This window comes from Pan paniscus, chromosome 3 (assembly GCF_029289425.2).
Source record: "Pan paniscus chromosome 3, NHGRI_mPanPan1-v2.0_pri, whole genome shotgun sequence".
NCBI lineage: Eukaryota > Metazoa > Chordata > Mammalia > Primates > Hominidae > Pan > Pan paniscus.
Window position 1 is genome coordinate 47,776,741 of NC_073252.2, and position 27,204 is coordinate 47,803,944.

Below are 27,204 nucleotides of genomic sequence, written 5' to 3' on the forward strand. Positions count from 1 at the left end.
GACGGGGTTTCATTGTGTCAGCCAGGATGGTCTCGATCTCCTGACCTCGTGATCTGACCGCCTCGGCCTCCCAAAGTGCTAGGATTACAGGCGTGAGCCACTGCACCCGGCCCCATTTTTACTTCTTTTGTGATACTGCAGTTGCTTCAGGCCATCTGGATCAATAATCTTATTTTTACAATCATATCTTATACATGGTTTCAAGGCTGGAAAGCACTATCTAATCAAACATCTTTTCAGTAACCACTAGCTACTGAAACTATAAATAAAATGTTAATAGTTAAGGATATTCATCTTTTATTTTCTGAATACCCTAAGCAGTCTTACCTTATTTTTTAAGATAAAAATTTTTATTCACTATTGTTCACTGATCTCTTTCTAAAAAACAAACAATTGCTAAGAACTCTTATACCTGTTTCTTATAAGGCTCATTCTTTGGGGAAAAATTTGTAAGATACTATGACTATCCAGAATAACTTAAATGTAATCAGTTATATTCAGTCCCATTAATTTACTTTAGAAGTGTTAAAGAAATCTGAAAGTTACCCGAGAAGTCTTGAATGGCTATAATCCCAATTAATTTTTCCATTTTCACAAAATAACACGAAATAAAAACTTTTATGGAAGGGTAAAAGTTATTATTAATGGTAGAAAGTAAAACCGGAAACTCTTGGTATTGCCTGAAAAGTCCCAGTGATATTTTCTAGGAAAGGATTTCCTAAAAAACTTGAAAAATTAAAGGGACACACAAACTCTCAATTATTAGTAATGGAACATATTCCCACATTTTCCCCCAAGTGTCTCTAATGTATAGTGTAAACATTGGTATCTTAGCAAAATTTGAAACAAAACAAATGGCAATATGAGGCAGTAAAATGAATGGCAAAGTGGGTTCTAGTTGTGTTTCTAGAATTAATGTGTTGCATGACTTAGTGACTTGTCTGGGTCTGTTTACTCGTGGGAAGAATGAAGAGATTGGACAGATGATCTCTAGGATCCCGTTCAGTGCCAGGATTCTATAATAGCAGTTAGTTGGATCTCATGATTAAACTTTGGTACTCATGTTTTTCAAATGGATATAAAATTTTTTATATCCTTGGCATTGAGGGAAGATGTGATACTTTTTTCTTTCCTTTTAACCTGAACTATTTCTTGAAGCTCCTTGCTATTCTTTTTCTCCTCCCTAGTCAGCTTTTTGCACAGCAGTCATTCCAGGCCTTCAATGCTCTCCCCCAATTATATACTGCCTTATACCTCTACTTTCTTCCCTTCCTGTATGCTTCACCAAGAGAGGTCACTTGGGGCTTATGAAAGATTTTAGTTTTCTCTCTCCTTTCTTAATTAACAAATTAAAAAAACATTTATTGAGAACTTACTGCCTATTATGTATTAGGCATTGTACACTGGAAAGACAGAGATGAAGACTGTCCCTGTCCTTGAGTTCGATGGTAGAGACAGACAAGTGAAAGAAGATTCTAATTCAGCCTGGTAAGTAGTTTGGTAGAGGAATGTAAGTTAACCTGTGTGTAGTGGAGGCTTCAAGGAGAAAAACTGAGAAGAGTCTCAAAGCATAAATGTTATACTGCCCCAAAATGGAGAAAAGTAATTTCCAGGTAGAAGGAAAAGGAGATGCAGAGGGAGACCATGGTGAGATTGCAGAACAGCACGAAATTCAGGACAGTTGGAGCACATGGGTATGTGGGGAAGGGAAGGAGATAACCAGAGAGGGCCTTGAGTGCCAGGCTAAGGAGTGTGGGTAATGTAATAAGTAGCCACCAAATTATTTTAAGCAGGGGAGTGATATGATCCTATTTGCTTTTAGGAACTATCATTGGGGCAGCAGTGTGGAAGTTGTTTTTTAGTAGGACAAGGCTGAAGTCTGGGAGATTAGTTAGGAGGCGTTTTCAATAAGCCTGGTGAGAGGGGCTGGGATGAAGACATGGTTCAGAAACAAGGAGATAGATTTGAGATATACTCAGGAGATACAAAACTGATAGAACTGGGTGATGAATGAATAGATGTGAAGCGGAAGAAGGGAAACAACTGGAGGTGACTCCCAGTTTCCAGCTTGAATAGCTCAGTAGAGCTACTAAGCAAGATCAGAAATAGTCATGTGTCACTTAACGACAGAGATACGTTCTGAGAAATGAGTCATTAGCCAATTTGCTTGTGTGCAAACATCATAGAGTGCACTTACACAAACTTAGATGGTCTAGCCTACTACACACCTAAGCTATTATGGTATTGCCTATTGCTCCTAGGCTACAAACCTGGACAGTATGTTACTGCACTGAATATTGTAGGCAATTCGAGCACAATGGTATTTGTGTATGTAAATGTCATAAACATAGAACAGGTACAGTAAAAATGTGGTATTATAATCTTATGGGACCACTGTCATATATATGGCCTGTCATTGGCCAAATCATCATTAGGCAGTGCATGACTGTATGCAAGGAGGAATCTGTTAGGAAAGACAATTAATTTAGTTCTGGACATGATATGTTCTATTAGGCAATCTAACTCAGGACAGAGATAACTTTGGAAGTGGGTTTGGCTGTAATCAGAGGAAAGGTGTCTATGGATGTGAATGAGTGTGTCAAGTTAAAAGAGGACTACAACGAGAACCTTAAGGAACACAGCATGTAAGGGATTGGTAAAGAAGAGAGCCCCAGGAGGAGACTGAATCATATGTCTATATTCACATTCTCCTTTCCTGAAGAGAAAGAGGGTATTCCCCTAATCTGAGGCTCACATCTCTACTGCCAAATTGGATTCCATCCTTTTGTGCCCCTTCAAGCCTTACTCCACCAATAGCCCCCTCATCTCTTATATCTTTGACCTTTTCTTTCCATTAGCTTAACTTACATGTGAAAGTTTTCCTTATATTAAAAAAATGAGGTGCCTTCCTGGATCATGCTGCATCTAGCTTTCACTCTATCTCATTCCCTTTCTAAATTTTTGAAGGAACAGTCTAACCTCATTCTCCCTACTTTCCTATCTCTCACTCATTTGGCCTAAAGGTACTGGGCTTCTGCCTCTGCTCTTCTCCCAAACTGCTTACAGTACAATCACCAATCATCTTCCCACTGTAGAGTCTAATGAACACCTTTTAGTTCTTGCTCAAGGTGTTGACTGGACTAGACATGAACTTATTGGGGACATGCTCAACTTACTGGGGATATGAGAAATTCTTGTAAATTTCTTCTTTTGGCTTGTAGGACACCACAGCTCACATTTGATGACCCATCTCTCTACTTTCTTCTTAAACCATGTTCTGCCTTTTGGTCCTCCTCTTTTCTCACTTTCTATACATTTCCTGGGCAGTCTTACCCATTTCTACTCCTTTTAACGGTCAGTCTTGACTCTCTGAATGCTAGAGCAATATATTCATTACCTACTAGACATTTTTCTGACTTAAAACCCTTTGGAAATAGGTGGAAAAATAAACACACATATAGATTTGGCCATTTTCAACAGGTAACAAAATTCAACATGTCCCAAACTCTATTCTTCTCCCCTACATTCCCTCCCACCATTTTTCTCCTCTTTCTATGTTCTCTTTGTAGTTCAATGCCACCTATGAAAAAATTCTGAGGCTTATCCTGTGCATTACCTTGTCCAGCATCCGACATATTCAACCAGTTATCAACTCCTGAGAATGAAGTTTAGAAAGTCTCCTTAGGGGCCGGGATCGGTGGCTTGTGCCTGTAATCCCAGCACTTTGGGAGGCCGAGGCAGGCAGATCATCTGATGTCAGGAGTTCGAGACCAGGCTGACCAACATGGAGAAACCCGGTCTCTACTGAAAATACAAAATTAGCTGGGTGTGGTGGCGCATGCCTGTAATCCCAGCTACTTGGGCGGCTGAGACAGGAGAATTGCTTGAACCCGGGAGGCAGAGGTTGCAGTGAGCCGAGATTGCGCCATTGCACTCCAGCCTGAGCAACAAGAGTGAAACTCTGTCTCAAAAAAAAAAAAAAGTCTCCTTAGGATCTGCCCCTTCTTTCCATTTGCACCATCATTGTCTTAGTGCAGGCCCATCCATTCTAAATGGATGTCACCCTCCCAATCTACCTTCCACATTGTAACCAGACCAAACTTATCAGAAGGTAAATCAGATCTTGCTATTCCTCTGTTTATAAATCTTAGTTGCTCCCCAGGTTCTCTGGGATGAGAAAACAGCTGTATATAGGACCCTTCATTTGCTGTCTTCTGCCCACTTTCCTGGCCTTATCTCCAGCCTCTACACCCTCATCCTTGTGTTCCAGCCACACTGAGGTTCGTGGGAATCTGCAGACACACCATGCTCTTTTCTCTCCATGGAGTTCTCATTCCCCTTTCCTGTGCCAGGCTAGGACTAATTCTTACAAGTTTATAAGCCAAGAGCCCATCTTGAAAACTACAAGAACAATCGCAACCTACCTCCGTTGAAATACTTTTTACACTCTAGGACAATTGTCTATAGCCCTTGGATATGAAGGGGCAACGCCAGGCTCATGTTCACTGCTGAATCCCTGATATTCTTTACTCTGGGATTTTGTGACAGAAATATGTTCAATAAATGTGTGCTGAACTGCAGGTCATTTCTCCGCAGGAGAAAGACAAATTTTAGGGTCTATCAAAGTTGGACCTGGGTTCAAATAGCCACCAAACCCAGCACGTGCAGCGCCAGCTCTGTCCCCTAGGTGACGCACGTGCGGCTGCCGCCGGGACGCCAGCCTCTCGCGGGGGCGGGGCCTCTTGCGGGGGCGGGGTCTCTCGCGGGGCGGGAGCTTGTGTCCCCCGAGCCGGTTCCGGACCACCTCGCAGCGCCGCGTCCTTAGGGGCGGGCTCGGGGGGCACCACCCTCGAGGGGCGGAACCCGTGGGGGCGGTGGCGTGGATCCGGAGGTAGCTGGTAAGAACCTCCAGTCAGTGTCAGCTCCGCTAGGACCGCTCGGCCATTAACAATGCAGCTGTAGATGATCGTCACAGCAGGCGGGCCAGTGAAGGAAAGGCTCCTCTGGACCTAACCGTCCGGGACAGCCTCGGGGCGGTGACCGGGGCGGGGCTTCGGGAGAGGGCGGTGCGTGCGCAGGCGCGAAGAGGGACTGATTGGCAGGGAGAGAGGCGGGGCCGTCTCCAGCCCTAGCGGCGCGTTTGACGGGACACGGGCGGGGTCTCTGGAGAAACCTGCTTTGGGTGGCAGCCTTTCTCCTTAAAATCATTTGTCGAGCGCCAGTGTACTTCATAGTGTTTACCTCCTTATGATTCATTCACAATCTAGAGCATGTGAAATGTAGACCTTGATTTTAAAGAAAATTAATTCATTAATCCAGGCATTTATTGAACTCCGGCTGTGCGCTAAATGCCTTAGATTCCTGGGTATGCAAGTAGGTCGGCCCCGACCTTGAAGTTGAGGAGTTCATATTCTAGTAGTAGTTACAGAGGCACATGCGGAGAAACGCCAGTCTCAAGTGGTATGCGTGTGCTATCAGGGAAAGATGAACAAAGCTGCAGAAGATGGGATGGAGAGCTAGCAAAGCTTTGAAAGTCCTTGACTTAGAGGATGGGTTGGCGTTCTCTAAGTGGGGAGGAAAGAAAGATAGGAGAGTCTAGGCAGAGGGAATAGCTTCTGTAAAGGCTTGAAAGAAGGCAGGTGGGTTTGGGGGATGAGTGTGGCAGAGAAAAGGTGTATGAGAGAGTAGGTAGGAGGGCAGAGTGGAAGGAGTGGTAGCATGACTTTTGTTGTCTTAGACCTTGGGTGCCTTGACAATAATTTTTTAAAAGTGTGACCTTATATATTTTCATCACCAAGGTATTGTGGTAGAGTGGAAAGAGTTTGCATTTGAAGTCAGACAAACTTAGATTCGTATGTGGGCATTGCCCATGTACTCCATGCGTTTATGTAACTTAATCTTTCTGAGAGTCAGTTTCCTAGTTCATAAAATGGGGGTAATTGTCAAGTTTAAATGAAATAATTATGCAAAAATATTAGCATACAGTAGTTATGCAATTGCAGTAATTTGTGATAAGTACATATTACTTTCTTGCTCCCAATGGTGTAATCTTTTTTTTTTTTTTGAGACAGGGTCTAGAGTGCAGTGGCATGATCACGGCTCACTGTAACCTCCACCTTCTGGGTTGAAACGATCCTTCCACCTCAGCCTCCTGAGTAGCTGGGACCACAGGTGTGTGCCATCACGCCTGACTAATTTTTGTATTTTTAGTAGAGACGGGGTTTCACCATGTTGGCCAGACTGGTCTTGAACTCTTGACCTCAAGTGGTCCACTCTCCTTGGTCTCCTAAAGTGCTGGGATTACAGGTGTGTCACTGCGCCTGAACCCAATGGTGTAACCTTAAAGAATGACAATCAGTATCCTTCTGGGTGTCTGGGTGAAGGCAGGTAGTCAATTCTGTTTCCTTTAACACAGGGTAATCAAATTGGATTTGACAAGGAAGGAGCGAAACTGGTCTGCACTATAGTTCCTGAGAAAAATGCCTTGTTGAATCATGTATCCTATATACAGGAAATCTCGAATCAGTGTGTCTTATCAGCTTGATAAGTGTGTCTGTGTTACAGGCAGGGTGACTGATTAAAAGCACTGGTCACATTACTTATGCCTGGGAAGAGGAAATTTGTTAACTCTGGGGTAATGCTTTTGTTTACCCCAGGGTCTTGCTTACAGTAAAAACAAACCGAATAAACCTCACCACAAATCTATCTTTTTTGAGCCCCTTCTCCCTGGTGAGCTTTCAGCACAGCAGTCATTCTAAGCCTTTAATCCTCCCCTCCAATTGCATACTGTCCCTTGTGCTTTCTTTCCTTCCTGTATGTTTTCTGTATGCTGTATTATTCCTGATAGCCAAGGCTTACTGTAGTCAATGCCAGGTTTCCTCACTTCACTCAGGATTTCTCCCTTTCCTTCTTTCCCCATGGGGTGGCATCTCTGAGTGTGGGAAACTTGGTGGAGGGAAAGAGCTTCCAATTAGTGACCTTCGTCCCTCTAAGGTGGAATCTGCAGCTAATGTTTGTTTTCTGTCTGTCTCTGATCACCAGTCACACACTCTACTTGGAACCCCAAGGCCCCTTTAGGTGCTCTGGTTCTCTTTCAGCCACTTTTTTGGTTCTCTTGGAGGCGAAGAAAAATTCCCACTGCTCCCACATGTCATTCTGAGGCTGCGGGTGGCTCCAGAGGCTGTGTCACAATATGCCCTCCTGTTGCACTCTCCTGTTGTGCTGTGTCACTGCTATCATGTGGGGAGCAGCTTTTAGACCTTACTTCATTTGGGAAGCAAGCTCTTGGATTCCCAATTTACTAGGAGTCTTCTCATCACCACACTATGTCACCTCTCACTTCCTAGAGAGGGCTCTAGCTAGTTGGAGTGCTTCCTTCTCATTCTGTCCTTCTCTGACATGTGGACATTCCAGCAAGTCTAGGTAGGTCAACTCTGACCACCCTGGGCGTTTTCCCAATTGATGCCATGAACATTGATTGTCTGAAACCTTTTTTTCCCCATATACTCTGTTTTCAGAGAGTTCCCAAAATCTATTTTGAAACTTTTTAGAATGAGAAGCTTTTCTGTCTTACCCTCTTCTTCCTCCATCTCTCCTTCCTCCTCCTCCATTTTTTTCATTCTCCATTTTTGTGCCAAAGAGAATAACTGAGAATGAAAACCATGGCAGGTAATATAAAATATCACAGACATTTCCACTTTCCCTTGATAGTTTGATACAATCTTGAGGATGCAGCAGAAAGAGTGGTGAGAAGCTAGGATCCTGGGAAGGTGAAATGGGACATTTCACTGTTGTTAATTTCTTTCACAACATGCTTTTAGACTCATCAGTACTTTGACTGGTGAATACTACTATCATTGCTTTTTATTTTATTTATTTTTGAGACAGAGTCTTACTCCGTTGCCCAGGCTTGAGTGCAGTAGCACGATCTCGACTCACTGCAACCTCTGCCTCCTGGGTTAAAGTGATCAGCCTCCTGAATAGCTGAGATTACAAGTGTGCACCACCACACCTGGCTAATTTTGTATTTTTAGTAGAGACAGGGTTTCATCATGTTGGTCAGTCTGGTCTCGAACCCCTGACCTTAAGTGATCCGACCCCCTCAGCCTCCCGAAGTGCTGGGATTACCTGCGTGAGCCACTATGCCTGAATTATCATTGCTTTTTAGAGGTTAGCTTCCCAGAAGGAAGAGCAACTAATTTTTTAGTCATCTGACTTCTTAGGTCATTAGAGAGTTTGTAAGTGTTTTTGTCAGCTGGAGACTTTCAAGCACTCACTAATTCAAGATGCGTCTTATTAAGTATTGAAGTTCTCTCATAAAGGACTGTTTTTTTAGTTATTGTTCTTGAAAATGGAACATTTTTATAATTTTTTTCTTTAAGTATGTGATCACTGTAAAAATTTAGGCTGGGCACAGTGGCTGAAGCCTGTAATCCCAGCAGTTTGGGAGGCCCAGGTGGGAGACCCACCTTAGCCCAGGAGTTCAAGACCAGCCTGGACAACATGGTGAAACCCCGTCTCTACAAAAAATAGAAAAATTAGCTGGACGTGATGGTGCGTACCTGTGGTCCCGGCTACTTGGGAGGCTGAATTGGGAAAATTGTTTGAGTCTGAGAAGTCAAGGCTGCAGTGAGTCATGATCGCACCGCTGCACTCCAGCCTAGGCAATAGAGTGAGACCTTGTCTTAAAAAAAAAAAAAAAAGCAAACAATACTAGAGTAAAAGCCTGTCTATTTTTACCATCCCATAAAAGAACCACTGGAATAATCTAATTTATATTTGTCTTTTCATTTTTGTGCATTTTATATACATTTTTCTGAAAAAAAATTTTTTTTAGACCGAGTCTTACTCTGTTTTCCAGGCTAGAGTGCAGTGGTGGGATCATAGCTGACTGCAGCCTCGAACTCTTGGTCTCAAGTGATCTTCCTGCCTTCGCCTCCTGAGTAGCTGGGAGTACAGACAAGTGCCGCCATGCTCTGCTAATTTTGTTCTTTTTATTTTTAGGCAGGGTCTCACTGGTCACCTAGGCTGGAGTGCAGTGGCACAATCTTGGCTCACTGCAGCCTTGACTTCTCAGAATCATGCTGTCATCCTACCTCAGTCTCCTGAGCAGCTGGGAATACAGGCACATGCTACCATGCCTGGCTAATTTTTGTACTTTTTGTAGAGACTGGGTTTCACCATGTGGCCCAGGCTGGTCTTGAACTCCTGGACTCAAGAGATTCATCTGCCTTGGCCTCCCGGAGTGCTGGGATTACAGGCGTGAGTCACCATGCCCAGCCTGTTCTTTCTTTTCTTTTCTTTTTTTTTTTTTTTTTGAGATGGAGTCTCCCTCTTGCTGCCCAGGCTGGAATGCAGTGGTGCGGTCTCGGCACACTGCAACCTCCATCTCCTGGGTTCCAGAGATTCTCCTCCTCAGCCACCCAAGCAGCTGGGATTACAGGTGTGTGCCACCACACCTGGCTAATTTTTATATTTTTGGTAGAGACGGGATTTCACCATGTTTGCCAGGCTGGTCTCGAACTCCTGACCTCAGGTGATCTGCCCGCCTTGGCGTCCTAAAGTGCTAGGATTACAGGCGTGAGCCACCGTGCCTGGCCTGTTTTTTAAATTAACAATGTTTTCTTTGACTATCATATATATATCTCAGATGTTTCTTTTGAGGTTTATTATTTGATTTTTCTTTTTCTTTATGGTGTCTATTTTTTTATTTAGACATTTTTGTTGGACCTTAGTGTCATACTAGGCAAGGCCTCTTTTTCTATCCCCATCCCCAAATGTAAATGTTTTCTTATTTTTTTCTGTTACTTTTATATGTTTGTTTTAATGTTTAAATCTTTAATCCACCTGGAATTTGTTTTTGTGCCCTTTATGAGGTTGGAATTTGCATCTTCCCAAATGGACAGCCAACGATTTTATTTTTTTAATTATACTTTAAATTCTGGGGTGCATGTGCAGAATGTGCAGTTTTGTAACATAGGTATACACGTGCCATGGTGGTTTGCTGCACCCATCAACCCATCAGCTACATTAGGTATTTCTTCTAATGCTATCCCTCCCCTAGTCCCCCACCCCCCAACAGGCGCTGGTGTGTGATGTTCCCCTCCCTGTATCCATGTGTTCTCATTGTTCAACTCCCACTTATGAGTGAGAACATGCGGTGTTTGGTTATCTGATCTCGTGATAGTTTGCTGAGAATGATGGTTTCCAGCTTCATCCATGTCCCTGCAAAGGACATGAACTCATCCTTTTTTATGGCTGCATAGTATTCCATGGTATATATGTGCCACATTTTCTTTATCCAGTCTAATATTGATGGACATTTGGGTTGGTTCCCAGTCTTTGCTATTGTGAATAGTGCTGCAATAAACATACGTGTGCATGTGTCTTTACAGTAGAATGATTTATAATCCTTTGGATATATACCCAGTAATGGGATTGCTGGGTCAAATGGTATTTCTAGTTCTAGATCCTTGAGGAATTGCCACACTGTCTTCCACAATGGTTGAACTAATTTACACTCCCACCAACAGTGTAAAAGCATTCCTATTTTTCCACACCCTCTCCAGCATCTATTGTTTCCTGACTTTTTAATGATAGCCATTCTAACTCGTGTACAATGGTATCTCATTGTGGTTTTGATTTCCATTTCTCTGTTGACCAGTGATGATGAGCATTTTTTCATATGTCTGTTGGCTGTATAAATGTCTTCTTTTGAGAAGTGTCTGTTCATATCCTTTGCCCACTTTTTGATGGGGTTGTTTGTTTTTTTTCTTGTAAAAGTGTTTAAGTTCTTTGTAGATTCTGGATATTAGCCCTTGGTCAGTTGGATAGATAGCAAATTTTTTCTCCCATTCTGTAGGTTGCCTGTTCACTCTGATGGTAGTTTCTTTTGCTGTGCAGAAGCTCTTTAGTTTAATTAGATCCCATTTGTCAATTTTGGCTTTTGTTGCCATTGCTTTTGGTGTTTTAGACATGAAGGCTTTGCCCATGCCTGTGTCCTGAATGGTATTGCCCAGGTTTTCTTCTAGGATTTTTATGGTCCTAGGTCTTACGTTTAAGTCTTTGATCCTCTTGAGTTGATTTTCATGTAAGGTGTAAGGACAGGGTCCAGTTTCAGTTTTCTACATATGGCTAGCTAGTTTTCCCAACAACATTTATTAAACAGGGAATCTTTTCCCCATTGCTTGTTTGTGTCAGGTTTGTCAAAGATCATATGGTGGTAGATGTGTGGTGGTATTTCTGAGGCCTCTGTTCTGTTCCATTGGTCTATATATCTGTTTTGGTACCAGTACCATGCTGTTTTGGTTACTGCAGCCTTGTAGTAAAGTTTGAAGTCAGGTAGTGTGATGCCTCCAGCTTTGTTCTTCTTGTCCAGGGTTGTCTTGGCTATGTGGGTTCTCTGTTGGTTCCATATGAAGTTTAAAGTAGTTTTTTCCAATTCTGTGAAGAAAATCAGTGGTAGCTTGATGGGGATAGCATTGAATCTATAAATTACTTTGGGCAGTATGTCCATTTTCACGATATTGATTCTTCCTATTCATGAGCATGGAATGTTTTTCCATTTGTTTGTGTCCTCTCTGATTTCCTTGAGCAGTGGTTTGTAGTTCTCCTTGAAGAGGTCCTTCATATCCTAGGTATTTTATTCTCTTTGTAGCATCTATGAATGGGAGTTCACTCATGATTTGGCTGTCTGTCTATTATTGGTGTATAGGAATGCTTGTGATTTTTGCACATTGATTTTGTATCCTGAGACTTTGCTGAAGTTGCTTAAGGAAATTTTGGGCCGAGACGATGGGGTTTTCTAAATATACAATCATGTCATCTGCAGAGACAATTTGACTTCCTCTCTTCCTATTTGAATACCCTTTATTTCTTTCTCTTGCCTGATTGCCTTGGCCAGAACTTCCAATACTGTGTTGAATAGGAGTGGCGAGAGCGGGCATCCTCGTCTTGTGCCGGTTTTCAAAAGGAATGCTTCCAGTTTTTGCCCTTTCAGTGATATTGGCTGTGGGTTTGTCATAAATAGCTCTTATTATTTTGAGATACGTTCCATTGATACCCAGTTTATTGAGGGTTTTAGCATGAAGCAGTGTTGAATCTTGTCGAAGGCCTTTTCTGCATCTATTGAGATATTCTGTGGTTTTTGTGATTGGTTCTGTTTATGTGATGGATTATGTTTATTGATTTGCATATGTTGAACCAGCCTTGCATCCCAGGGATGAAGCTGACTTGATCATGGTGGATAAGCTTTTTGATGTGCTGCTGGATTCGGTTTGCCAGTATTTTATTGAGAATTTTCGCATCGATGTTCATCAGGGATATTGGCCTGAAATTTTCTTTTTTTGTTGTGTCTCTGCCAGGTTTTGGTATCAGGATGATGCTAGGCTAGCCTCATAAAATGAGTTAGGGAGGTTTCCCTCTTTTTTAATTGTTTGAAATAGTTTCAGAAGGAATGGTGCGAGCTCCTGTTTGTACCTCTGGTAGAATTCGGCTGTGAATCCATCTGTTCATGGACTTTTTTTGGTTGGTTAGCTACTAATTACTGCCTCAATTTCAGAACTTGTTATTGGTTTATTCAGGGATTTGACTGCTTCCTGGATTAGACTTGGGAGGGTGTGTGTGTCCAGGAATTTATCAATTTCTTCTAGATTTTCTAGTTTATTTGCATAGAGGTGTTTATAGTATTCTCTGATGGTAGTTTGTATTTCTGTGGGATCAGTGGTGATATACCCTATATCATTTTTTATTGCATCTATTTGATTCTTCTCTTTTCTTCTTTGTTAGTCTGGCTAGCAGTCTATCTATTTTGTTGATCTTTTCAAAAAACCAGGTCCTGGATTCATTGATTTTTTGATGGGTTTTTCCTATCTCTATCTCCTTCAGTTCTGTTCTGATCTTAGTTATTTCTTGTCTTCTGCTAGATTTTGAATTTGTTTGCTGTTGCTTTTCTAGTTCTTTTCTTTTGTCAGAATCAGACTTTATTTAGCAATCTGAAAATGTGTTCTTCTGGCTTTAAGTCTTGCAAAATGGGTCATAAGTCAAAGATTTATTCACTGTCCTCTGAGTATGTGTGGTTATGTCTCTGTGTAGACAAGTGTCTGTGTCTATAGATACTTTTGCTTTTTATAGTGATTATAGCTCCACCTTAGTTAATGTATAAAGTCTTATTCTAATAATGCTAAAACCTGAATTAAATATTCCCTGAGTCTAATGTTCTCTTCTCCTCCCAGCCTGCCTCCCTCCATCCCTCCCATAAGGCTGCTCCTCCACCTCCATTAATGCCAGGTCTTTAGACAGCACCATCATTTTACTGAGAACCCAGGGATGGATGCTGTCTCTTATATCCCTCTGACCTATACCCTCTGGTTGAAGAGCTTCTCTGGGGAGGTGTGGGGCTTGGGGAATCTTGGCAGTTTCTCTTCAGAGTTGTGCATTTTCACTTGTAGATACCTCTTCTTGAGGTTCAGGTGCTGTGAGGTTGCTCTTGTCTGGTACTGTGGAGACTTTAAGCTGGTCTTGGCCCTCCGAGGAGTCAGCTGAGACAAGCTTATTATCATTTTCCTTGTCTTCCATCTTCTTTGCCTCTCCAGGCTCTGAAGCAATCTGAGATGTCATTAAGGTGGGGGAAGTACAAAGTTCTTCGAGGTTCTGATTGTGGATGTTTTCGTTTTCTTTGGCCTCAGGAGTTCTTACTGGCTTCTCTGGTGGTTCTGGATTAGGAGAGACCTCTAGGGAGGTCCTAGGACTTGGAGTCCCAGTCCCCAAGGAGGCCCTAGGGCTGGTGGGTGAACCCCCTCCAGAGGCTGGAGGGCTGGAGGGTATGTTCCCTGAGGAGGGCCTGGGGCTTGCGGTGGCTCTGGGTGGAGGAGGCCTACTAGGGGGTGCTGAGGTCCTCTGGATAGAGGCTCTCTTCTTTGATTGTTCAGATTTGTCACCTGCGGTGCGGGTTCGGAGGACTACTTCTGCGGCAGATGATAAAGGGTGTCATGAAGGGCTTAGGGCTCCACCTGGTGATAGAGCAGGGGAGCTGGGGGGAACTTCCTCCTGGGACCTGGCACTCTCAATGATAGGAGAGGGCTGGGCCTGGGAGGGGCCGTTGCAGGTTAGTAGAGGCTCTTCTTCCTCAGAGGAGCTTGCTTCAGATCCTTCCTTCCCTATTTCCTCATCTTCTAAGAGCTCCTTGATCTAAGAATTGTCTTCCCCCTGGGCTGCATCAGGTGCCAGATCTTCAGTTGCTGAGACGGATTCACTCTTACTCTTCGAGGAAAGTGTAGAGGGACTAGTAGGTGAGGTAAGTGGACTGGAGACTGTAGATGTTCGAACTGGGGGAGAAATGACTAAAGAGCGCCTGCTGCTGCTTGATAGTCTCTTCACCACAAAGACTTTACTGGAATGTTGCTTCTCCAGTTTGCTCATCACCTCGGAGAGATTGTGGTTCAGCTTGCTCATTTCCCTGTAGAAGACATCCCTCAAGTTGGAAATGTTTTGGAAGATGGTCACATAGAGCCAGTATGACTATTATAAAGAATAGGCAACTCCTCTAGTAGTTTGTTGATTTGCATATGTTGGTTCAGATCTTCACACACAGTCTGGGCTTTGTTGAACTATTCCTCTGCCTTGGCAGTCTTGGCCTCATCTTTCTTGGCATTCTGCACTGCCTCCAGGTGATGTCGGGCACTGTCACAGTCCACGAGTTTCCACCCCGCTTGGCAATTGTCTCCTTAGTTTTGCTGAACTGGGTAATGTACTTTTCCATGGTCCTCACAGCCCGGTCAGCAAGTTTCTCCTCTAGTCTTCCCAAAGGAGATCATTATTCTCTATGATGGCCTTCAGCTCCTCATGACCATCCCACTCACTGCTGTAGATCTCCTGCAGGGTTTCTTACACTCTTTTTGAGCTTTCATGCATCACTTTGACTGCACTAAGGAAGTTCTTCAGGTCCTTGTATAGTTGTGGCCTTCTGCCTGTTGTTGGTAGAAGTTGTTAGCACTTTGTTCAAATTGTTCATCTTTGGTTTCTACAGTTTTCCCTGATTTCTGCAGCACCTTCTCCTGGGCCCTGCTGAACTTCTGCACCTGCTTGGTGAAGAGGCCGGCTGTGCTGCCCGCCTTGCCCTCTGCCATCCTGCCGGCTCCCTGGGGGCTGCCACCCTGGCCCCATGCCCTGTGGTTTTCTTGCTTCCCTAGTTCTTTTAATTGTGATGTTAGGGTGTCAATTTTAGATCTTTCTTGCTTTCTCTTGTGGGTATTTAGTGCTATAAATTTCCCTCTACACACTGCTTTAAATGTGTCCCAGAGATTCTGGTACGTTGTGTCTTCGTTCTCTTTGGTTTCGAAGAACATCTTTATTTCTGCCTTAATTTCTTTTTACACAGTAGTCATTCAGGAGTAGGTTGTTCAGTTTCCATGTAGTTGTGTGGTTTTGAGTGTTTCTTAATCCTGAGTTCTGGTTTGATTGCACTGTGGTCTGAGAGACTGTTTGTTGTGATTTCTGTTCTTTTGCATTTGCTGAGGAGTGTTTTACTTCCAATTATGTGGTCAACTTTAGAATAAGTGCGATGTAGTGCTGAGAAGAATGCATATTCTGCTGATTTGGGGTGGAGAGTTCTGTAGATGTCTATTAGGTCCACTTGGTCCAGAGCTGAGTTCAAGTCCTGAATACCCTTGTTAATTTTCTGTCTTGTTGATCTGTCTAATGTTGACAGTGGGATGTTAACGTCTCCCATTATTATTGTGTGGGAGTCTAAGTCTCTTTGTAGGTCTCTAAGAACTTGCTTTATGAATCTGGGTGCTCTTGTACTGGGTGCATATATATTTAGGATAGTTAGCTATTCTTGCTGCATTGATTCCTTTACCATTATGTAATGCCCTTCTTTGTCTCTTTGATCTTTGTTGGTTTAAAGTCTGTTTTATCAGAGACTGGGATTGCAACCCTTGCTTTTTTTTTTGCTTTCCATTTGCTTGGTAAATATTCCTCCATCCCTTTATTTTGAGCCTATGTGTGTCTTTGCATGTGAGCTGGGTCTTCTGAATATAGCACACTGATGGGTCTTGACTCTTTATCCAACTTGCCAGTCTGTGTCTTTTAATTGGGACATTTAGCCTGTTTACATTTAAGGTTAATATTGTTATGTGTGAATTTGATCCTGTCATTATGATGCTAACTGGTTGTTTTGCCCATTAATTGATGCAGTTTCTTCATAGTGTTGATGTTCTTTACAATTTGATATGTTTTTGCAGTGGCTGCTACCAGTTGTTCCTTTCCATGTTTAGTGCTTCCTTCAGGAGCTCTTGTAAGGCAGGCCTGGTGGTGACAAAATCTCTCAGCATTTGCTTGTCTGTAAAGGATTTTATTTCTCCTTCGCTTATGAAGCTTAGTTTGGCTGAATATGAAATTCTGGGTTGAAAATTTTTTCCTTTAAGAATGTTGAATATTGGCCCCCACTCTATTTTGGCTTGTAGGGTTTCTGCAGAGATCTGCTATTAGTCTGATGAGCTTCCCTCTGTGGGTAACTCTACCTTTCTCTCTGGCTGCCCTTACCAGTTTTTCCTTCATTTCAACCTTGGTGAATCAGGCGATTATGTGTCTTGGGGTTGCTCTTCTCAAGGAGTATTTTAGTGGTGTTCTCTGTATTTCCTGAATTTGAATGTTGGCTTGTCTTGCTAGGTTGGGGAAGTTCTCCTGGATAATATCCTGCAGAGTGTTTTCCAACTTGGTTCCATTCTCCTCGTCACTTTCAGGTACACCAGTCAAACATAGATTTGATGTTTTCACGTAGTCTTATATTTCTTGGAGGCTGTGTTCATTCCTTTTTATTCTTTTTTCTGGAATCTTGTCTTCTCTCTTTATTTCATTAAGTTGATCTTCAATCTCTGATATCCTTTCTTCTGTTTGATTGATTCAGCTATTGAAACGTGTGTATGTTTCACGAAGTTGTCGTGCTGTGTTTTTTAGCTCCCTCAGGTCATTTGTGTTCTTCTCTACACTGGTTATTCTAGTTAGCCATTTGTCTAACCTTTTTTCAAGGTTCTTAGCTTCCTTGCATTGGGTTAGAACATGCTCCTTCAGCTCAGAGGAGTTTGTTATTACCCACCTTCTGAAAACTACTTCTGTCAATTTGTCAAACTCATTCTCTGTCCAGTTTTGTTCCCTTGCTGGCGAGGAGATGTGATCCTTTGGAGGAGAAGAGGCGTTCTGGTTTTTGGAATTTTCAGCCTTTTGCACTGGTTTCTGCCCATCTTTGTGGATTTATCTACCTTTGGTCTTTGGTGTTGGTGACCTTTGGATGGAGTCTTTGAGTGGACATGCTATTTCTTTCTGTTTGTTAGTTTTCCTTCTGACAGGCCCCCTACTGCCCATCTGCTGGAGTTTGCTGGAGGTCCACTCCCAAACCTGTTTGCCTGGGTATCAACAGCGGAGGCTGCAGAACAGCAAATTTTGCTGCATGATCTTTCCTCTGGAAGGTTTGTTCCAGAGGGGCACCTGTCAGATGCCAGCCAGTGCTCTCCTGTGTGAGGTGTCTGTCGGCCCCTACTGGGAGGTGTCCCCCAGTCAGGATACATGGGGGTCAGGGACGCACTTGAGGAGGCAGTCTGACCCTTAGCAGAGCTTGAACGCTCTGCTGAGAGGTCTGCTGCTCTCTTCAGAGCCATCAGGCAGGGACGTTTAAGTCTGCTGAAGCTTTGCCCACAGCTGCCCCTTTCCCCAGGTGCTCTGTCCCCAGGGAGATGGGGGTTTTATCTATAAGTCCCTGACTGGGTCTGCTGCCTTTTTTTCAGAGATGCCCTGCTCAGAGAAGGGAAATCTGGCAGTCTGGCCACAGCAGCCTTGCTGAGCTGCTGTGGGCTCCACCCAGTTTGAACTTCCCAGCAGCTTTGTTTACACTGTGAGTGTAAAACCACCTACTCAAGCCTCAGCAATGGCAGGCACCCCTCCCCTCACCACGCTTGAACATCCCAGGTTGATCTCAGACTGCTGCTGTGCTAGCGGCGAGAATTTCAAGCCCGTGGATCTTAGTTTGCTGGGCTCCGTGGGAGTGGGGCCTGTTTAGCCAGATCACTTGGCTCCCTGGCTTTAGCACCCCTTTCCAGTGGAGTCAGCGGTTCTGTCTCTCTAGCATTCCAGGTAACACTGGGGTATGGAAAAAAAGAACTCCTGTAGCTAGTTCGGTGTCTGCCCAAATGGCCACCCAGTTTTGTGCTTGAAACCCAGGGCCCTCGTGGGGTGGGCACCGGAGGGAATCTCCTGGTTTGCAGGTTGTGAAAACAGTGGGACAAGCATAGTATCTGTGCCAGCGTTCCTCAGGCTCAGTCCCTCACGGCTTCCTTTAGGTGGGGGAGAAAATTCCCCGATACCTTGCACTTCCCGGGTGAGGCGATGCCCCACTGTGCTTTGGCTCACCCTCTGTGGGCTGCACCCACTGTCCAACCAGTCCCAGTGAGATGAACCAGGTACCTCAGTTGGAAATGCAGAAATCACCTGCCTTCTGTGTTGATCTCACTGGGAGCTGCAGACCGGAGCTGTTCCTATTTGGCCATCTTGCCACAGAATCCTACTGCCAACTATTTTATAACACTTACTGAATATCCTTTCCCCACTCATTTTTTTTTTTTTTGAGGGATGGGGTCTCACTCTTATCACCCAGGCTGCAGTGCAGTGGGGTTATCATCACTCACTACAGCCTCGAACTCCTGGCTCCATCCTTCCATCTCAGCCTCCCAAGTAGCTGAAATTATAGGCATGAACCACTGCATCTGGCTTCCACAGTAATTTGAAATGCCACTTTTACCATAGGTTAAAGTCCCATATATATATATGACTTTATATATATATATGACTTTATATATATTGTATATTGTTCTATATATATATTGTTCATTGGACTTTAGGGTTGATTTCTGTGCTCATTTCTGTGCTAATATCACAATGATTCGGTAATTGTAGCTTAAATGACTTTACATTTAACAATTTGGAGATAATTAATACATTTACAATATTCAGTCATTGAGTCTTCCCATCTAGAAACGTGAGTTGTCTTTCTGTTTATTCTACTGACTTCCTATGATCTTTTTCATAAAGGCTTGACAAATTTTTGTTACATTTATTCTGGGATATTTTGGCTGTTCTTGTTAATGGAATTTGTTCTCCATAATGTTTTCAAACTGGCTAATTTTGGCATGTAGAAAATCTATTAGCTATATTTAATTATTTGCATATAGTCCATGCTCCATTATATTTTAATTTCCTTAAGGCCAGTGGCTTCCCATAGAGCTCAAAGAGCTTTGCTCAGCATGAACATGACATAGGATACTATTGCTGACTGTCATATTAGTCTTTTCCACTATGCTTAGCAACCAGTGGAGGAAACCTCAGGTAACAGTATTTGTGGAAACTGGATAATGATTCAAGGTAGCGTAGTAAGAAGACACTGAAGGGACTTTGGCATCAAGCATACCTGGATTTGAATCCTTACTTTGCATCTCTGAACTACACTTTGTTCCTTAGGCTCATCTCTGTGCCTAATTCATAAAATGAGCTAAGGCATATAAAGCATAAAGCATATAGTGACTGGCCTTTAGTAGGTGTCCATAATGGGGGTAGCTGTAACAGATGGCAGTTATGATCATGATGGTTTCATATTTTCATGTAACCAAATCTATCCATTAAGATGCACATTACATTTTTTAAAAATTTCTTCCTTTTTTTTTTTTGAGACCAAGTCTCACTCTATCGCCCAGGCTGGAGTGCAGTGGCACGATCTCGGCTCACTGCAACTTCTCCTCTTGGGCTCAAGCGATCCTCTCACCTCAGTCTCCCAAGTAGCTGGGATTACAGGCATGCACCATCCCACCAGGATAATTCTTTGTATTTTTAGTAGAGACGGGGTTTCGCCATGTTGGTCAGGCTTGTCTCAAACTCCTGACCTCAAGTAATGCGCCCGCCTTGGCCTCCCAAAGTGCTGGGATTACAGGCGTGCACCATTATGTCTGGCTAATTTTTGTATTCTTTTTGTAGAGATAGGATTTCATCATGTTGCCCAGGCTGGCCTTGAACTCCTGGGCTCAAGCAGTCCTCCTGCCTCAGCCTCCCAGAGGGCTGGGATTACAAGCATGAGCCACGGCACCCGACCCACACCTGGGTCTATATTTACAAAACTTTATGGAAGGTATATTAATATAAATAATAAAAAATCCATAAAAAGAGTTATTTGAAGTGTTGGGTGTGTGTGTGGGGAAGGGTGCGTGTGAGATGGGCTGGTCAGGAACACTACAAACCTGTGATTACAGAGTGGATGTATCAAATATTTCCTTTGACCTTCAGAAATACCATATATCCCAAATCCAAAAACAGTCATTTGCTACCTGAACCTTCTGCACCAGCTACCAATTGTGAAACTCAACATGATGGGCTTCTGTTCTTTGCCTAAATCATGGTGAAAACATTCACACAAAGCCATTAGTTCTCTCTCTCTCTGTGTCTCTCTTTCTTTCGATGAGGTGTCTGTCACCCAGGCTGGAGTGCAGTGGTGCGATCTCAGCTCACTGCAACCTCTGCCTCCCTGGTTCAAGCGATTCTCCTGCCTCAGCCTCCTGAGTAGCTGGGACTACAGGCGTGCGCCACCATGCCTGGCCAATTTTTGGGGTATTTTTTTTTTTTTGTAGAGACGGGGTTTCACCATGTTGCCCAGACTGGTCTCGAACTCCTCAGCTCAAGCTCGAACTGCCTCAGCCTTGAGTGCTGGGATTACAGGCGTGAGCCACTGCACCGAGCCCATGATGAATATTTAAGAAAGTCCAGCCTGGACTGTGTGAGGTACCTCTTTATACGTTTAGAGGACATGTTTGAGTCATCATTTAAGGCATATGTTATAGGAATTTTCTAAAATTCTTCGTTTTGAAAAGTGTGTTATATGTCAGTCTCCCCTCACTAGCTTGTAAATTTCCTGAGAGCAGGGGCCATGTATTACCAAATCTTTTTATCCTCAGTACCACGCACAGTTGTGGACACAAATTAAGTGGCTGCATTTCATAGTATGAAGTACAATAATTTATTTAATCATTCCCTTCCTGTCTCCACTTTTTTTTAATAATACAAAAGAGGTTGAATTTTCATTTTTTGCTAAGAAGTATAGCCATATTTAAGACAGCATGTACAAGTGGGAAACATTGCTGAAGGCCACCCAAATGTGGGCATTGTACTATCCTGTGGTTGTTTTAAATGTAGCTGGCATGTGAGAGCCAGCAGAGGGAGCACAGAGCACAGCGTTGAGGGAGAAAGCAGCCTACAGTTGTGCTAGGGAAGAATTGAAGAGGACACTCAGGGATTTTACAGAGGAAGGAAATGAGAGCTGGGAAGAAGGTCATTTCTCATCTTCATTCTTGTCTGCCTTGCTCTCTTTTGTAACTCATTCAGGCTCAGACAGGCTTGTTCTTATCTTTTGTCCCCTGCACTGCAGCTTTCCACAGCCCATTCCTGTCCTTTAGTTAATTACACAAGAAGACCCACAAGTGCCATCATGTTCTCCACGCTGGTTTCTCTTTGGGCCAGCTCAGTTACTTAGCTCAGATGCAGCAGGTAAGTATTGGTGAGATTCCCAGAAAAACACTGAGGAACCCAGGAGCCTTGATCACACATCTGTACTGAATAAAGCCAAGTGGGGACCTGAAGGATGGGAGAGAGGACTGGGCTTAGCTCATCTCTGCACTAGGATTTAAAGAGGCAAATGAAGCCTGGCCAGGGGAGTGCTGTAGGGAGTGGGGTTTCTGGAGAGAGGAAGGAATACCACTTCCTGTTATATTGTCTTGCATAAGCAGATCTGAGGCAAGCACAGAACCACATGTGACATGTCCCCGGTCACAAAGAAGCCAATGTAGGCTGGAGTTTCTCAGCTTTTCCTGTGCAATACTAGAGTGTTAATAGGTATTCTGTAAGAATAAGATTTGTCATCAAATGTGTGTGTGGATTGAAAAAATTAAACAGTTTTCTTTACTGTGGGAGTCCTTAGGTCCTTCATTAGGCATGTTAATATAGTTTGTGAAATTCTGATAGAAGGGGCTATGCTATGTGGGCTTTCCCAGCTTATGTGGACTGAATTTATTTCATTTTATTTTATTTTAGAGACAAGGTCTCACTATCTTGCCCACACCTGAACTCCAGTGCTCAAGCAATTCTCCCACCTTAGTTTTTTGAGTAGTTTGGACTATAGGTGCATGTCGTCATGTCTGGCTTAATTTTTAATAGATGGTATCTTACGAGATGAGTATACTATGAATTACATTTTGGAAAGTGTTGAAACAGATTTGCCTAATGTTTAGGAAATTAGGTCATTAAACCATGAAATACAGTCATAACACTTTCAAAAGGGCACTGTCTTCTAAGGTCTCCCGTGGCTTTTCATTCCCAGGGAGGTGTGGAGGGGTAGGATGGTGAAGGGAGGCATATCAGAATCCTGAGTGGGGCTTTTTGAAATCTCTTCCTCTCAGTTATTTCAATAACATTCTTACTATCTCTCCCCATAGTTGAGGACCTTTTGAATAGTGAGCCACTGCTATTACTGGAAATGATTGCATCTCTCAGGTGTATTGGAGGAGAGAAAGCAATTGTAAACCATTGTTCTACAAGTTGAGTCAAAAATTCTCTACATGGCTGGGCATGGTGGCTCATGCCTATAATCCCAGCACTTTGGGAGGCTGAGGTGGGAGGATCACTTGAGCCCAGGAGTTCAAGATCAGCCTGGGCAACATAATGAGACCCTATCTCAAAAACAAACAAACAAACAAACAAAAAAAACCCAAATTCTCTACATGTTGTTTAAGGTTTTCTATTGCATTCTCCAACTCCAGTGTTTTCCTTACTTTAACCTTCTTCTCCTCCCCATGTTAATCACTACCATAGCCAAATTAGTTTACTCACTTACCTGAGATTATATTATGCCAGTGACAGACTGGAAGCTTGTGGTTATATAATCTTTCCCATGTTCTCCTAATTCTTTCTCCATCTTTCAACATCTAGCTTAAGTCTTACTTCCTTCTGAGGTCTCTGGTAATCTACAAGCCTACATCACCTAATTTTTACATTATTGGCTACTGTAATTAATTGCATACAGCTGATTCTTTGTTATCAAATTTATTTGGTTTCAAAAGTTTGTAAAGTTGATTGTTTGGAATGTAGAGCACATTTCTCTGCAGCAATATTGTAGCTAAGTCAAGGCACATTTGCAATAAAAATAGTAGAAAGCAATCTCTAGCAATTAAACAAATCAGAACTCTAGTAATTAAACAAAACAGGGAATCAATAAGACTGAATTAGCTTATTCTCATTTATCTTGGGGTGCTGGTTTTTAAGGAATAGTAGGTTTAATTAAAAGAGGATGAAGAGGTATTGGAAATTCATGGATATTCTGAATGGGCCTTATGGGGCAATTTCACAGAAGACATGGGCTCTTTGTTATGTCTTCATTATTTCGCAACCTGTAGCCCTCCATTTCCATGATGCTGATATCTAGCTACTAGCGCTTTTGTACTTAGCCACGATTTGGATTATTTTTGTCTTAAAAAACATTGTGGGAGAATGTCAGCAAAAATGGCTGAGTAAGGACCTCTCAAAATTTTCCCTTCCATAAGAGAAATGAAAAAACTGGCAAAATTATTCAGAATTAACATTTTCAGAACTCCAGAAATTAACTAACAGCTTGTAGCAAACCAGGGATCATTTATTTAAGAAAAATGGCTGCATCTCAGTAAGAACAGTGAAGTCTGTGGCATTTTTTTTATTATACTTTAAGTTCTAGGGTACATGTGCACAACGTGCAGGTTTGTTACATATGTATACATGTGCTATGTTGGTGTGCTGCACCCATTAACTCATCATTTACATTAGGTATATCTCCTAATGCTATCCCTCCCCACTCCCTCCACTCCACAACAGGCTCTGGTGTGTGATGTTCCCTACCCTGTGTCCAAGTGTTCTCATTGTTCAATTCCCACCTATGAGTGAGAACATGCGGTGTTTGTTTTTCTGTCCTTGCAATAGTTTGCTCAGAATGATGGTTTCCAACTTCATCCGTGTCCCTACAAAGGACATGAACTCATCATTTTTTATGGCTGCATAGTATTCCGTGGTGTTTATGTGCCACATTTTCTTAATCCATTTGGGTTGGTTCCAAGTCTTTGCTATTGTGAATAATGCCACAATAAACATACATGTGCATGTGTCTTTATAGCAGCATGATTTATAATCCTTTGGGTATATACCCAGTAATGGGATTGCTGTGTCAAATGGTATTTCCAGTTCTAGATCCTTGAGGAATTGCCACACTGTCTTCCACAGTGGTTGAACTAACCCTAGTCCCACCTTCTACTTTCCAGCTATGCAATAGCCTTAAAAAGTAACAACCCATATTTTTGGGGGCAGCCACCAGAGTGGGTCTATAACTCTTTCAAAGCCTTGTGCTCTAAGAATTGTCATCCAACTTGTCTGATGGTTCCCTAGAAGACCCCACCTATAAGGCTGACTGAGAACTCACTCAGTGTTAAGTCCCTTTCTGTCCTAGGGGGCATTGTAAAAGACAATTGTAGGCAAGTGTTTTAACTTTGCCTACAAAGTTGCCTGAGGTGATGGACAATAACTGGGGCAAAATAGACTAACAAAAAGCTTAAAAGGACTAACTGGAGAATGAAATATGCATAGGGGCTTTGCAAAGCTTTAATATATTCCTGGTATCTGGAAGGTCATTTACATGAAAGGGCTGTAAGCATGCTTAGAAAAGAATTGAGAAGACTCTAAGCTAAGCTCTCAACTCTGGTTTATCTTGAGATTCTGTACAAGCAGGAAGTGAAGGCTAAGGTGGAGTTGTAAGATTTTCTGGTCTTAAAGGTGTGCACTAGTACCCACACAAAGTCACTCAGAATACTCTGGGAGATGTATTGGTTCCAGATGTAAGGAAATCTCTGTTTAATCATTAGCTTGTCAAAAGTTAACCAAGTAGAGACAGGAACATGGCAATGAATACAGACTTTACAGAATTAGTTCTGAATAGTCACTAAAACAAACAACAACAATTCCTGTAGATGAGGAGGGAGGATCTGATTGTAAGAGTTGTAACATTATATTATTATATTTTTTTATTTTTAATGTTTTTTTTTTTTTTGAAATATAGTCTCACTCTGTTGCCCAGGCTGGAGTGCAATGGCGCGATCTTGGCTCACTGCAACCTCCATCTCCCGGGTTCAAGTGATTCTTCTGCCTCAGCCTCCTGAGTAGCTGGGATCACAGGCACCCGCCATTATGCCCAGCTAGTTTTTGTATTTTTGTAGAGATGGGGTTTCACCATGTTGGCCAGGCTGGTCTTGAACTCCTGACCTCAGGTGATCTGCCCCCCTTGGCCTCCCAAAGTGCTGGGATTACAGGCATGAGCCACTGTGCCTGGCCAACATTATATTATTTTAAATGTCCAGTTTTCAACAAAAAATGAGTGCGCTTTACTAAGTTTTGAACTTACTTGGGATCCATTACTCTTTCTTATATCCTATTTTTCCCTTTTGGTATGGGAATGTCTTTCCTATGCCTGTCCTACCATTGTATTTTGGAAGTGCATAACTTTTTTAGTTTTACAGGTTCATAGCTGGAGAGGAATTTTGCATCAGGAAGACTTGTCACTTGTCTCACCCACATCTGATTTAAATTTTTTTTTGGAGACAGTCTCACTCTGTCACCCAGGCTGGAGTGCAGTTGCATGATCACGGCTTACTGCAGCCTTGACTTCCTGGGCTCAATCGATCCTCCTGTCTCAGCCTCCTGAATAGCTGGGACTATAGGCATGTGTCACTACGCATGGCTAATTTTTGTATTTTTTGTAGAGATGGGGTTTTGCTGTGTTGCCCAGGCTGGTCTCAAACTCCTGGGCTCAAGGGATCCTCCTGCCTCAGTCTCCCAAAGTGCTGAGATTACAGGCATAAGCCACTGCACCTGGCCTGATTTAAATATTTAAGTGAGACATTGGACCTTAGACTTTAGAGTTGATGCTGGAATGAGTTACCATTTTGGGGGCTGTTGAAATAGAATGAATGTATTTGGCATATGAGAAGGACATGAATTTTGAGGGGCCTGGAGTAAAATGCTATGGATTGAATATCTGTGTCCCCACAAAATTCATATGTTGAAACCTTATTCCCCAATATTATGGTATTTGGAGATAGGCCTTTGGGAGGTGAGCAGGTCATGAGGTTGGTGCCCTCATGCTGAGATTAAAATGCTCTTATAGGAAGAGACATAAGATAATTTACTTCTTCCCTCTCCACTGTGTTAGGGTACAATGAGTAGGTGGTGGTCTACAAACCAGGAAGAGCCCCTTGCCAGACACTGGATCTGCTGGTGCTTTGGTCTTGGACTTCCCAGCTCCCAGAACTGTAAGAAAAACACGTTTGTTGTTTAAGCTACCTAGGCTATGGTATTTTTGTTATAGCAGCTGGAACTAAGAAAGAGTCCTTTAGGTTGAATCGAAAGAACTCTATACAGTAACTCAAACCTATATGAAGAAATAACACAAGTAAAGTAATCATGTAGATAAATATTAAAGGCATATAAATGTATTTGTTGTTTATTATTTATCTTTTTTTCTCATATCTGACTTAGAAGGCAATTGCATGGGGCAATAACTATAAATCTGTATTGATGAGCACATAATAATAATAGCATAGAGGAGTTGAACTATTTAGAGCATTTAAAAAAATATACCATTGGGCTGGGCACGGTGGCTCATGCCTGTAATTCCAGCACTTTGGGAGGCCAAGGTCTGTGGATCATTTGAGGTCAGGAGTTTGAGACCAGTCTGACCAACGTGGTGAAACCCCGCCTCTACTAAAAATACAAAAATAAGCTGGGTGTGATGGCACTTCCCTGTAGTCCCAGCTACTTGGGAGGCTGAGGCAGGAGAATTGCTTGAGCCTGGGAGGCAGAGGTTGTAGTGAGCCAAGATTGCACCACTGCACTCCAGCCTGGGTGACAAAGCGAGACTCCATCTCAAAAAACTATATATATATATATATATATATATATATATATATATATATATATATATAGTTGAAATTAAGTTGATATTAATCAGAACTAGATCGTTATAAACTGAGATGTTAATGGTAACTCCCAGGGCAGCCAATAAGAAAATAACTCAAAAATATATAATAAAAGAATTGACAAGGGAAT

The 27,204-nt window shown here is 42.6% G+C and overlaps 1 long non-coding RNA gene and 1 pseudogene across 2 annotated transcripts in view; one reads left to right on the forward strand and one right to left on the reverse strand.

Moving 5' to 3' along the window:
* Positions 1–4,766: 4,766 nt before the first annotated feature.
* LOC117979964 (uncharacterized) overlaps positions 4,767–27,204 on the forward strand; it is a 47,706-nt gene continuing 25,268 nt past the window's right edge. The window contains exon 1 of one of the 2 annotated variants that reach the window (XR_004671049.3): positions 4,767–4,898. This is a non-coding gene — a long non-coding RNA (uncharacterized LOC117979964). Of the gene's footprint in view, positions 4,899–5,724; positions 6,172–27,204 lie in introns of those variants that run through there. The other variant, XR_010111967.1, reaches the window with a different exon arrangement.
* On the reverse strand, positions 13,423–15,125 carry LOC100975543 (bridging integrator 2-like; annotated as a pseudogene).